At 51.4% G+C, this 13,439-nt stretch overlaps 1 pseudogene; it reads right to left on the reverse strand.

Moving 5' to 3' along the window:
• Positions 1 to 4,376: 4,376 nt before the first annotated feature.
• Positions 4,377 to 6,412, reverse strand: LOC101579442 (annotated as a pseudogene).
• Between the last annotated feature and the right edge of the window lie 7,027 nt (positions 6,413 to 13,439).

A 13,439-nucleotide genomic window follows, 5' to 3' on the forward strand; every position in this document is an offset into this window, starting at 1 on the left:
CACTGCGATGCACGGCTGGTCACTGCGATGCACGGCTGGTCATTGCGATGCACGGCTGGGCACCGTGATGCACGGCTGGGCACCGAGATGCACGGCTGGGCACCGCGATGCACGGCTGGGCACCGCGATGCACGGCTGGGCACTGTGATACACAGCGATGCACGTTACATAAACTAATCCCCAGCCGAACAGCCACTCTGCCTCTGCACTTCCTGCTCGCTTCGCCCACGTGAGCCCTGCTGAGATGAGGGCCTGATGCTCTAGGATGATCCTGATCAGTGCCCAGCGATGTCAATAAATCTGCCTCCGCGGCCCGGGCATCGTTTTAGTGTGTCTGCTTGCCGTTGTGGTGGAACAGACTGGTCTTGCTATCTCTTGCACAAATGCACTTTGCACTTCTACTTTCCAGTCTGTTGGTGTGTAGCTTAGGGCACTCGCCAGGTGTGGACTTCAGGCCTCTGGAACTGCAAGCTAAATATACCTCCTGCTCTTATGAATGACCAGTCTGAGCCATTTTGTCACAGTGGCAGAAAAACAGACTAAGACACCCACCTTGGATGAGTCAGTTACTTTCTTTACATTTCCATTTATTTAGCTTTAAAAGAGGCAACCTGGCCACCTATCTCCTGGCTCTAATTCCTCTCAACTGGCACCCACATGGACCAGGGTATTGCTCACCCTTGGGGAGAGCTGGGCAGAGAGCCCCAGTCTATTACTTTGTCACTCAGCTTTCCTGAAGTTAACACAGAGACACACACCCGCCCAAGACTCCCTCTGCATACGCACAGAGCAGAGCGACAAATACACTCACAGAGACAAATACAATTCTCTGCATGAGGAGAGAAATCTTTGTGAACAGAATGTAGGCAGAATACTTCTGCAGATGGGAATTTGGGGCATGACCCCACAAACACGACAACGCCCTGGCCTCTGTCTGCTCTCTGGAGTGACTGTCAGGCCATGCAATTATGCACTGCACCCTGAATTACAGGCCTTCGGTTCTGAGGGACGGCTCTGGGTTCTTAAGTGCTGCCTTCCTAATTAAGCTGTTCTTCCAGAGCACAGGTCAGAATGCGTGCATCTCCTGGCTGAGCCCTGTGCCCTTTCTTGGCATGTGCTGGTTACTGTGAAAAGTTAATTCGAGGTCACTCTCTGTTATAGTTAGCTCTAAAATGGCTCTCAGAGCCTTGCATGTTTGGGAGGTGACTGCATTATGGTTTATGGCTGACTTCCTATGAAGAGGGTGGCCCAGGGCGTGGCCTGGAAGGGATTTTTCCCTGCCTGGCGCCTTCCTTCACCCTCCCTGCTTCCTGGCCGCCCTGACCTCAGCTGTTTCCCTCTGCCCAGGACCTTCCTCCACGCCAAACAGGCAAAGGTTGAAGCCCCTGAAAGAGCCAAATAAGCCTCTCCTCCTGTCCAGGTTTGTCCCAGTGACAAAGGACATTACAGAGACAGTACCCAAATAATTCATTATTTGAAGATACTCTTGCTCTTTCCCCCCGTGGTGCTCCTGGCCTGTGGCTCTGTGTAGGGCTGTGGACACGGGTTTATATTACATAGCACGGGTTTTGTTAAGGTTGTCAAGAGTAAGGCCTACTTTAAGACATACCAAGTGAAGTTTAGAAGATGATGAGAGGGCAAAACTAATTACTATGCTAGGAAACACTTGGCAATACAGGACAAAAATAAGCACAACACACCTAAATACAGGATGATAGTTCATGTAACTAACAGCGATATCATTTGTCCAATTGCTTATGCCTGCATTGAAGAGGATATGATTGTCGGAGCAGCATATGCACATGAACTACCAAAATACGGTGTGAAAGTGGGCCTAACAAGTTATGCTGCAGCATATAGTACTGGCCTGCTGCGGCCGCAGGTTTCTCAATAGGTTTGGCGTGGATAAGATCCATGAAGGCCAGGGGGAGGTGGCTGGAGATGAGTACAATGCGGAAAGCACTGATGGCAAACCTGGCGCCTTCACCTGCTACTTGGATGCAGGCCTGTATAAAGGCATCCAAAATACCCTCTGAGCTCCTGCTAAGGGTGGGCTCGCACCGTTCACGTGCTCCCCGCGCACCCGCAGCCCGGCTCAGCACTCGCCGCCGAGCACGACCCGCCGTTCCTCCCGCGGGCAGGCGTGTTCATCAACTCCGTTGGCAGAATACTTCGTGCACCCGAGATGTGCCATCGATCCAGGCCAGCGGAGAAGCGGACGCGCTTACCCCAGAGGGGCGCTATCAGAGGCAGTGCCCACGCGTGAGAAATTGGCAAGGAGCCTGGAAGGGGCTGGGGCAGTCAGGGGCCACGCTCCATACCCTCCAGCCCCTGGTGGGGGGGAGTGGGAGGGAAGACTTGGGGTGCTGGCTGTGTACGCAGGGCCCAGCAAGCCAGCAGGGTCCCCGGGCTTGGGGACAGGCATGCGTCAGTGGTCTGCCCTGCTGCAGCGCTGAGCCAGCGCACCCAGGAGAGGGGAGGCCTTCTCCACGCCCGGATGGGCCTCCGCGTGGAGCCGCGCGTCCTGGACGTGTCACGCTCCCCTCGCTGGCAGCGCCAGGGACCCCACGGATGCTCACGCGTCTGCGTCCCTAGTGATCTTACCTGAAAGAGCCACATCCCCCACGGCTTACTGCCCAGCGCATTCTCCTCGCGGCAGCAGAGCTCCGGGCCCCCGAGTTCGGGTGGCATTTGCTCCGCTTCGCAGTCTGGGAAACCTCCCCGGATGTTATCGTGGGGTTTCCAGGGTCTGTGCTATTTTGGAACCTCCGGAAGTTCCCATAATGCACAAATCATCTCGTTCGCTCAGCCGGGCGAAAGACTTGTTCTCCGGTGTCTCAGGGGAGCGGGGAAGCGCACGGGGCACGTGTATGTGGGTGTGAGTGTGTGTGGACGCAGGAGAGACAAAAGCAGGAAGACTCAGATGCCCGCGTGATTTGCAGTGTGTGGAGCTCGGATTTGTATCCGAATATTTCTTAGTACTTACCCCTTTTGAGTAAAATGAAAAAAACAGGAATAAGAGAGCCAAGCACACTTAATAGCAAGTCATCAATAAAAAAGTCTGCTTTGTGGATATTTTTTCCTCCAGATTCCAAGGAATTTGGGAAAATCAGCCAAGTACTCACTGACATCAAAACACCCTCAAGGTTAATGTGAAGTGAAAAACTGCCGGTTTTCAATTCACATTTGGCAGGAAAGTATCTGCCAAAAGATACTTTTTATCGACCAGGCCAAACAAAACTTGAGGGTCAACACATGCCATTTTGTTGGCTGTTCTGAGTATGTTGGACATAAACTCCAGCATCATTTTAGCAGCCTGGAGAAAAGATGTCAATCATGTACAATTAGAGGGTAAAACCTATTCTCTGATCTGGATAGTGGCATTTTCTCCTACTTGTAGTTCTAGAGAACCTATTTATACTTTTATGGAAGAACAAACCTGATTGTAGTAAAATCGTGTTTTCTAATAGTTTGTAGTAAATTAGGCCAGATTTGCAAATATGGCTTTAAAAAATGACAAATTTAATGGTATTTGCAAACGATCTATCACTGACTGGCCAACCATGAGCAGCAAGAACAGTAAGTTTTGTTCAGGGAGAGGCTATTTGGAACTTCTTATAATTGCACGTTCAAATCTAATTTGGTCAAACTCAAAAGACACAAAACCAAATGGCAAATATATATATATATATATATATATATATGGTTTTAAACAGCTTTAACATTTCCCATGGAATTCCCACTGAAAATATAGGAATGCCTCTCTCAACTTCTTTTGTTTTTTCAGGGTATGCTATTTATTTTCTCTTGAACATAGAAAGTGTCACACTCCCCCTTCCCCTTTTAGGGAGAGTGTATTTTGGTCAGCAGCCTTTTCCCATCCACCATATGTATGCACACACACACACACACACACACACACAGACACAGACACACACACACACACACACACACACACAGCACAGTTGGGAACGGTGACTAGGCTGACTGAGCTCTCTTATGTTACTCCCTGGAAGAAGGTTTGATGAAGGGGAGAAAGGAAGGAGCCACACCAGGCAGCAGTTTCAAGCCTTGGAATGGAGAAAAGAAGGCAGAGAGGAGCAGCACCAGAGGCCAGGAGGAGTGGAAGCCACTCCTTTCGAATCTTAAAAATTCTGTAATTTGGAAGAGGGTAGCGATTAATTTCCAAAATACACTTCAGAATCCGACCTTTTGTACAGCTCCCTTCTCACAGCCCTTTGGTTTTTCAGACAAAACTGAAGAGCCCTCTTAAAGCCAGGAGTATTGATAATCCCTCAGTGCACCCCAAAGCAGTGTTCACTTCCATCTCCTACAAAGACTGTGTCTTGCAGACTGCATCTCCCTATACATTTGTCTTACAGCTCAGTGGTGAGGTGGTTGCAGACACACATTGGGGTGGGTGGGGCTGGGGACCAGGGTAAGCCCAGGCACGTGGGTGCGGAGAGGGCTGGGAAACACCACTTTCACGCTTTGTCTTTTCCTTTAAAAAAAAAAAAAAAAAAAAAGGGCAGGAGTGTGATGGTTGGAAGGGCAGGAGTGTGACTGGTTGGAAGGGCAGGAGTGTGATTGGTTGGAAGGGCAGGAGTGTGATTGGTTGAAAGGGCAGGAGTGTGATGGTTGGAAGGGCAGGAGTGTGATTGGTTGAAAGGGCAGGAGTGTGATTGTTGGAAGGGAAGAGAACCAGCCCCAGAACAGTATGTAAGCTCCAGAGGCAGGTGGTAGGAACAGTCCCCAGAGAAGTGAGAAGGGGAAAGCTCGGGGCAGTGCTTGCGGCACCAAGTTCCTCAGGAGTTTCTGTCGGCCAGCTCACAGTCCTCCTCATCCCAGCAGCTTGATGGCTTCATGCCCCACAGCTTGCTTCAGCGAGTCTGTGCTGACAACGCCTTTAAGTGCCTCTAGTAGTGAGCCATGGATGTGGTCGCGCCCGAGTGCGTCGAGGTAGGCGAGCTCAGAGAACTTGATGTCATGACAATGGAGCCCAGGTCCCAGGACCTGAGGATGGTGCTGGCCTGGCTAAAGCGCTCAAACTGGCGCTCACGTGGGACCTGCTTGTTGGAGAAGACGTCGCCTCGCAGCTCATTGTCATGCTGGCAGTGTTCAGTCTGAACCCGCAGCCTGATGTCACGAGTCGGGTTTTCCTCGAGGTCTGGTGTCACTGACTTCCGGAGTTTCCGCTGGCTCCCAAGTGTGGTTCTCCCTCGGGGTTGGCCACTTGCTACACATCTGAGGACTGGAAGTGGGGCAGCACACCACAGGATAACGGGGAGGCACTGTTTTAGGGGGCTGGGGAGGCCTCGATTCCAGATCACTGAGGGTTCTTGGGGTCTCCTCAGACACCTGGCTACAAGGTCAGGGCACACAGCCCTCCTCCTCGAGAGTGACGTAGGGCAGCAGGTCACGGCGAGTGGTGGTGAGTGCGTAGCAACTGCAGAACCTGGCGAGAGTTACTCTTAGCACAGCAGCCTGGAGCTCCAGAGCCAGTAAGAAGTCACGTGCACTTCTGATGAGTCCATGCTCGTGGTCATCGATAACGTCCACAAAAAGGAAGGAAAGCGCACACACGTCTCTGGGTGCCAGGTGGGTGCACACGATGTCAAACGTGCGGTGCAGGCTGTCCAGCCGGTGCTGTTGCTCGCCGTGCTCTTCCGGCCGCCCCTGGCTTGCCTGCCTCTCTCTCCCCGCCGTGCTGGAGGCTCAGGAGCACAACACTTCCTGGAATCTCTGCTCGGCAGCTATAATCCCCAGTGCATCTTGGCTTAGGCTCGGCCCGGCCATGGTGAATCCATCTGCGCCGCCTTCCCGATCGGTCCGCTGCCTTGGGTGTGGAAACTCAACTTCTGTTTCTTATTTTACTGATTTTTTATTTTTATTAGTGTGGTTGTGGTGACATCTGTCATATCCAGATAATGATCACATCCACCCTGAAGTTGGTACACGTACATAACACATCCTAACTCTTTTTATTTCCTTTCTCCTCCCTCCACCCCTGGATCTGGTTCCCATTTACCAAAGATCTGTCTCAATTCCTTGCTGGGTTGAATAGAATTTCTATTTGCATTTTACACCTCCTTCTAGCTTGTCTGAGTGCTCACTTATTGGGGCTTTCCATGTCGACAGTCTTTCGTTCAGCCTCTCTCTCCAACATGGCCCGGTGGCGTGTGTCTGTTGCTCTGTCAGGGTCTGAGGAGAATGCACACAGATGAAACACAACTGCGCCTTCACCAGGTTTAATTTATCTGGAGAGATCAGACAGGTACATTCATCCCTACAGCAGCCAACCGTGAGTGTCAGAGGTGTCTACAGTTGTAGAAATAGTGGGCTCAATTTGTTGATAGCACTGAAGGTAGAGGTTGTCAAAGATGTATCTTAGGTCAAAGAAGGCAGAGACCATGGCTGACAAGGAGAAAATCATGGGAGGTCAGGGAGGAAAGAGCAGAAAGCGCGATCCACTTTGTGGAAGGCAAGGCCCATGTAGGGGAGTGACAGGTGAAGCAGCAAAGGGGTGTCTTGGCTCCTTTGCTTGTTGCTGGTATATAATACCTGACACCCACAGGTTAGAGGCAGAAAGGTTTATTTAGCTCACAGTTTGCACAGGTTTCAGTCCATAGTTGGCTGGCTCCAAGGCAGGGCAGCATGGCAGAAGGACATCAAGGAGGAGAAACAGCCCATGGCAGGGCAGGCAGGCAGGCAGGCAGTGGCGGCGGCGGCAGCAGCAGCAGTGGCAGGGAGCCTGCTTCTCCCTTTTATCTATCCAGGATACAAGCTTTCTGATTAGTGTCACCCACATCTAGGGGGGACTTCTATCTTCAGCATACCCATCCAGCCACACCCAGAATTATGTAATTTCAATCAGTGGACTAATTTAGTACCACATACCCTCCATCCCAGCATCATACCCTGAATCTACATCCACACACTAGTGATCCAGCCACCTCCAAAAGGCCTCATCCCTGAGTCCAGGAGGCTCTGTGGGGACATCCAGGCATAAACCATGACAAGGAAGAGGGCTGGGCCGAGGGCACTTCTCATGCCAGGCAGGGGAGGTTAGCTATTCTTAGGCAGGTGATAGAGCCACTAAAGACTTTTAACCAGGGAGTGACATAAACAGATGCTTAGGGAGACGTGAACCAGACGTGAGCATGCAGATCCCACCAGGGGCCAGGAGCAAGGGGCCAGTGCATGAAGCTGTGAGGCTGTGTCAGGGCCTGTGGCCATGGGAATGGAGGAACTGAGTCAAAAAGGGCAGAGTTGCCAAGAATGAACCCTGGACAGGATGTCCGCCATCAGATGGATAAGGGTGCTGGAGCCGATGAAGAGCCTCTTCTGGGACCGGGAGGCTCAAAGCAGCAGCACAAAGAAAGAAAATGAAGACAGGAATGGAAACAGGAAATAGGAGAGGCTGGTGTGGACAGGAGGGCAGGGAAGTCAAGCAACCATGGGGTCTCCCGAGTGCCGACAGTGGGTCCTGCAATCACACTGTAGCTCACAGATCTGAGAGCTCCGGGGAGCGTGTGGGAGGGTGTTGATGAGGGAAGTTGGCCCCAGGGAAACAGAGAGCCATGTGGGGAAGCAAGGAGAGGGTGCTGCCGGGCAGGCAGGAGAACAGGAAAGGAGAGCGGAAGGGAGAAGCGGGGGAGTCTGCTGTAGTTTGTCCCTTCTGAAACAGGGGAAACAGCACTGTCAGATGAGAACTGTTAGACAAATGGGTAATGGTGGCCCTGTCCTCACAAATGGATTAATGACTTTCTCAGGAGACTGGGTTGGGTCTCAGGCACTGGGCTAGAGTGCGTTCTTGTGAGCCAGGGTGTGGCGTTTTGTCTCTTGCAGCATACCTGCTTTCTACTCTTGCATGTGCTTCTGCCATTTAGTACCATCTGCCACGTTGTTCTCACTAGAAGCTTACAAAGGCTGTGCTGTGCCTGTGTTCCTCCAGAATTGCGAACTTGATAGACCAGTTTTATTTATAAATCTCCCAGCCTCCTGTGTCTTGTAGCAGCAACAGTACGCAGAGTAGAAGTCCTCTCGAACATACCTGGGGGAGAAGTACTGAGTGTGGAGTTGGTTCCTTTCTTCCCACTATCATATTCTCCGCTGTCGCCCTCAGCACTGCGGGGTCCTGGGCCTGCCGGTCAGCGCCCAAACCCTGGACCCCCTCCTTGCTCTGCAGGACATACCTGAGTGGGGGACAGGGCTGAGAGGTGAGGTGTCCTCCTCCCGGGCTGCCCTCAACTTGTCCAGAGGAGGCTCTGAGAAACTCGTGAAGACTCCGGGGAGAGTTAAAGGAAATTGCAGCCTTGGACGGAAGGCTGGTGTCTGGGAGCTGAATATGGTGATTACATCCTGGCCAGGGGAGAGAGGGGCGGTGTCAGCCCTTTGCAGCCACGCTCAGCCTCTCAGGCTCGCTGTGGTGTGGGGCCCATCCTCCACCCCTCCTTACAGAGAAGTCAGCCCTAGGTTCTTTTCTTTTGCAAACCTCCACCCTGTGCCTCTGTTAGGACCCCGTGAGTCATCCAGCACTGGGCCATAGCCTCACTCTGAGTGGGCCACACGACTGCCACGGCTCTGCAGGTGTGAGCTCACACACAGGTGGCTCTGAAGTGACCACTGGGGGGGGGGAGTCTGGCTGCCCTCGGCTCAGCAACTGTCCAGATGTCCCTGGCAAGAGTGCAGAGGAGGCCTCTGAGATGTCCCCCAGCTTACAGAAGGGCAAACATTCACACCCATTGTGAGGACAGCCAGCAATCCTCGGGGGCCAGGCAGTCAGGGAGAGCAAGGTTTTCCTAAGGACAACATGACCCGTAACAACAGCCTGCCACAAAAAGAGCTTCTTGTGTACTTAAGCAGATGGAGTTGGTTCCTTTCTTCCCGTCTGTGCTCTCAATCGTGCATGGAGCTCACATGCGGGGTGCGTGGCCTTCCTACAGCAGGAGCACCCTTCGTCCAGACCCCCTCGGAAGTGCTGAAACTATACTTGTCTTACAAGGAATTGAGCAAAGCAGTGGGCTAAAGCATCAGAGAGGCAAAGGACGGAGAGGGCAAAAGGCGGGCAGGTAGGATACTCGACTAGACTAAGGGACAGAAAGACTTAGGGGATAGAAAGCTACAGCTTCATGTGCTCTAAGAAGGCAACACAGATGCGAGCGCGGAACACTTGCTTACCTTTCCTCCCGGATGTCCTGCTGACGGCTATCTGCAGAGACAGGAAGTGCGGCAGAAACCCAGGCGTTCTTTCCAGAGAAGGAAAACAATGGACAGAAGGTGGCAGGAGATTCAGGGTGAGGAGTACAGAGAGAGGATCATTGGAATGTGCGTGAGTAGACTGGAAAGGCCTGCACTGCGGAGCCTGAAAACAGACAGTCGCCTTTGGGGACACCCTGGGAGGTGGCAGCAGCCACCACCACCCAGCATCCTCTTGGGATGAGGCCCGGCCAGCGGGCGCAGCTAGGTGCGCTCCTCCAGGGCCAGCCGCTATGGGCCATGGAAGCAGCCTGCAGGGCCCTGCTCTTCGCAAAGGTGGTGGTATGGATGGTGAGCTGGGCTCGGTCTCCTCTCCCTGGCCTGGGGCTGCACGGTTCTGCAGCACAGCCCAGCGGCCCTCCTGGAAGCCTTACAGGGCTCAAAGGTTGAATGTTTTCCCTTTGCCTAAAGCCTAGTTACTGTTGTCTGTTCTGAGTGGACACCCCAACTTTGGTTGCTGTGTGCACGGAGCGTCCTTCTCCACCTTTGCAGCCCCTTTGGGTTGGAGTTTTCCTTCATGGCTGTGGGACCACGGAGTGGTCCCGCATCGCTGGGAAGGAACCAGGTCGTTCCTGGAGGTTAGACACAGAACTGTCACGTGGGCAAGCAGCTTCCCTCCTAGGTGTGTACCCCAGGGAAAATGGAGACTGACGCAAGCACGTAGCGGGCTTGTCCATCGTAACCCAAAGGAAGAGGCAGGCCTGTGTCATCAATGGATGAATCATAGGATTAGTAAGTATTCTGCAGAGAAACAGCCACGGGGTGTGTGTGTGTGTGTGTGTGTGTGTGTGTGTGTGTAGGCCTGTGTGTGAGACAGAGATGAAGAGGGGGAGGGGATGTGGAAAGAATTAAGCTGTGTCACGTACATGTGCTGCCAAGTCCCCGCAGTGACTGTCACCATTATGTGCCATTAGCAGGGCCTCATAAAAATAAAAATTAAAAAATAAGAGAGCAGAAACAAGGTATTGGCTCCTGCCACTGTAGAAGCTGAACATTACTGCAATCTGCAATCTCCTGGTTGGAGACCCAGGAAAGCCCGCAGTGTGGCTGAAAGATGGAAGGGCTGGGGACCTGATGGCGTAGATTCCAGCATGCGTCCGAGCACTGGGACCCTGGGCCTTGCTGGCGGGGGAAGGGCGTGCTGCAGCTCAGGCAGCCTGGCCTGGGAGTGACCCCGCACTTGCCTGCCCTTCATGTCCCGGCCCTCCACATAGAGTGATGCCCACTGCTGTTGACTTAAAAGCTGACCCCTGCAAACACTCTGCTAGACACACCCAGAAATGTGTGGCCGAACGCCCAGGCATCCCATTACCCAGTCAAGGCGACACACAAAATTCACCACCACAGTGAGAGAACACAAAATTAGCCACTGGTGTGGGGAAACACACTTGGATACAGAACGGACCATGACCTCATCACACACAAAACGTAATCACCTGAGTCATATTGAAACATTCTGCTGAATGACCCAAGCTGGCCTCAGGTGGACGAAGGTGTGTGACTCCACTTTTGTGGGACATCTAGGACAGAGCAACTCACAGGTATGAAGCAATTTGTAGGTTCCAAGTGCTTGGCAGAGGCAGAGGACAGCTATCATCTTGTGAGCAGGGGATTTCCTCCTTGGGGGCATGAAAGTATTTAGGACTAACAATAGTGATAGTGTATATTACTTAATAACACTGCAAAATGGATAAAACAACTACAAAAACATGACAAAAAATAGATATATGTATAGTTTATTAACATACTTGACCCCACTAGCAATGGGGAAAAAAAAAAAAAATGAAACAGAAGGGCTCAGTAGATGTAGAAAAGTCATTTCATAGAATTCAAAATCTATTTCTGAGAAATACTTCAAGCAGCCTAGAAACATATCAAAGCTCCTCGGCCTCATGAAGGGCATCGCTCCATCATCGGCTTGTTGCTCTGGGTTCCAGGTTTGCCGCCTGGGACCTGCTCTTCCAGCCTATTTCCTTTGGGACTCTGACAAGAAAGGTGCTGGAGAGACACGTGGGATGGCAGGCTCTCTTCTGACCCCAGGGTGCAGGGCTTTCTCCTGCTGTGGACAGTCAGAGGGGCAAGGGGACACTGGGGTGCTCTGCTAAGGGTGGCTGCACAGTGGGCCAAGCGCTCCTGCCCCGGGCCCAGTGACTGCCTTCCTGGGGCCTGTCCAGCCCTGGCGCCTCGCATGCCCTCCCCACACCTTAGGTAGCCTGGTCTGGGGGGATGTGCACGTCCACTGGCCCACCACTGTGACCCACGGGTGGGTGCTGCAGTGGGTTTCCCCACCAACCAGGAGCTGATGCGCTTGTCTTGGTGAGGGCTGCGTCCAGCCTCAGGAAGGGAGCCCCTTCCCAGCAGGTGTTCCCCAGCCTTCCCCAGCTCCCTGGGATCCTGGGACAGTGTCTTTATATCTTTACCTCAGCCTCTGACTTTACGATGCTTCCTGTTAAACTTTCTCTGTTTAAATGACTTTGTGGTTTCCAATCTGCCTGGTCAGACCAAGATTGGGATAGGTATGGACAGTGCATTAATATCAAACTGGACATCTTGAGACTCCAAACAAGACAAGAACACCTGCCATTTTTCCACTATTTAATATCATGTAGGAAATCCTAGTCATGGTAGTAAAACAAGAAAAAAATGCAAAAGTGCAAGGTATGTGGGCTGGAAAGGAAGAAAGGGGATTTTCATTCTTCACAGACTATAGTGGTAGTGTGTGTTTAAAAGTCTAAGCTGGGTGTGATGGTGTGCCTGTCACCCCAGAGCTCTGAAAGGCTGGATGGAACAGGAAGACCCCAAGTTTGAGTCCAGCCTGGACAAGTTAGTGACTTACAGAACCCTGTCTCAGAATAGAAAAACTTAAAACAAGCTGGGGATATAGCTCACTTCAAAGGCCCTGACTTCATTTCCCAGTATGTGAACATAGAAATTCAAAGCAATCTACTCCAGTGTTCCCATTCAACAATGCAATTTGTGACACTGGGCGTGGTGGTGTGCGCCTGTAATCCCAGCTCTTGGGAGGCTATAAACAGGCGGATCACCATGGGTCCAATCTAGTAGTGAGACCCTGAGCACCCTGTAGACCCTTCCCTAAAATACAAAAATAAAACCATTAAACAATGTAATTTGTAAGAAGATGAGATATTAAGTCACTCTAGAAAAGTCATTTATATTTATACCTTCAATAAACAGAAAAACAAAAAATTGAAGCATAACACTTATAATATCAAAAAGTTAAAACCTCAGCAATGACTATAATAAAAGACGTACCCTCAAACTAAGGCACTATTATGAAAAACACAGGAACATAAAAAAGAGATGAACATTGCTGAAATTATAGACTCAGTATTGGGGGTCAACTTCCCCGCAACACAGATGTCTAGATTCAAGACAATTCTATAGGTATTGCTATAGAGATGAGGGGTCTTTGTTTTTGTTTCTGCTTTATAGGAAACCAGTACACTGATTTTAAACTTTTTTAAGGCCAAGAAAAAGTGAAAACAAGAAAGATTTGCTCTATCTTTTTTTTTTCTTTGAGAGTGTCTCACCCATGGTCCAGGCCAGCCTTGAACGGACTGTGTAACCCAGGCTGGCCTCCGGCTTGGATCTTCCTGACTCAGCCTCCTAAGTGCTGGGATTACAGACATGCACTCCCACACCCAACTGCTGGAAGTCAGGACGCTGCAAAGCCAGTGTGCCACGGGCAACACAGAGGGCGACCCACCAGACCCGTGCATCTCACATGTGGATGGGCAATGCAGAGAGCGGGAAACCACGGGACCTTAAGCAGGCTGTGCTGGGAAATCGCACGTCCATGTGGAGCAACAGAAAGCAGCCCCTCATCGCCTCATATAAAAATGAATTTCAGATGCGCCGCACACCCAAGTGTCAGAGGGGAGTGGCAATCAGAGCAACACTGAACAACGACAATGAGGCGGCTCAGTGACTACAGGAATGTAAGAAGATATCTTTGTGACCTTCCCGGAGAAGCCCCACCTTATACAGCATGAAGCAAAGGGAAAGGCTGGTAAATAGGGTTACATTAAATTAAGAACTTCTGTTTATCAAAAGATGCCATTAAATAATGGACACGAGTATTTTACAGGTGACAATACTTGCAGTCCCCATAGCCTAGTGGCTGATAGGCAAAGGAACTCTTACCAATCAAAAATCAAAGG

Source organism: Octodon degus, unplaced genomic scaffold, assembly GCF_000260255.1.
Source record: "Octodon degus isolate 3935 unplaced genomic scaffold, OctDeg1.0 scaffold00052, whole genome shotgun sequence".
NCBI classification, from domain to species: Eukaryota; Metazoa; Chordata; class Mammalia; order Rodentia; family Octodontidae; genus Octodon; species Octodon degus.